Source organism: Bison bison, unplaced genomic scaffold (assembly GCF_000754665.1).
Source record: "Bison bison bison isolate TAMUID 2011002044 unplaced genomic scaffold, Bison_UMD1.0 scf7180017864508, whole genome shotgun sequence".
In the NCBI taxonomy this organism is placed as follows: Eukaryota; Metazoa; Chordata; class Mammalia; order Artiodactyla; family Bovidae; genus Bison; species Bison bison.
The window spans coordinates 133,140-133,721 of record NW_011495064.1 but is presented as its reverse complement, the minus strand read 5'-3'; positions in this window follow the sequence as shown (position 1 = coordinate 133,721).

Here is a 582-nt window from a genome sequence, read left to right as displayed (position 1 = left end):
GGTCAGAAAAGGTGCTTGAAATGATTTCAAGTTTTTGAATTTACCAAGGCTACATTTATTGCCCAGGATGTGAACTATCCTGGAGAAGGTTCCATGTGTGCTTGAGAAAAAGGTGAAATTCATTTTTTGGGGGTGAAATGTCTTATAGATATCAATTAGGTCTAATTGGTCTATGGTATCATTTAAAGTTTGTGTTTCCTTGTTAATTTTCTGTTTAGTTGATCTATTCACAGATGTGACTGGGGTATTAAAGTCTCCCACTATTGCTGTGTTACTGTTAATTTCCCCTTTCATACTTGTTAGCATTTGTCTTACATATTGTGGTGCTCCTATGTTGGGTGCATATATATTTATAATGGTTATCTCCTCTTTTTGGATTGATCCTTTGATCATTATGTAGTGTCCTTCTTTGTCTCTTTTCACAGCCTTTGTTTTAAAGTCTATTTTATCTGATATGAGTATTGCTACACCTGCTTTCTTTTTGTCTCTATTTGCATGGAAAATCTTTTTCCAGCCCTTTACTTTCAGTCTGTATGTGTCCCCTGTTTTGAGGTGGGTCTCTTGTAGACAACATATATAGGG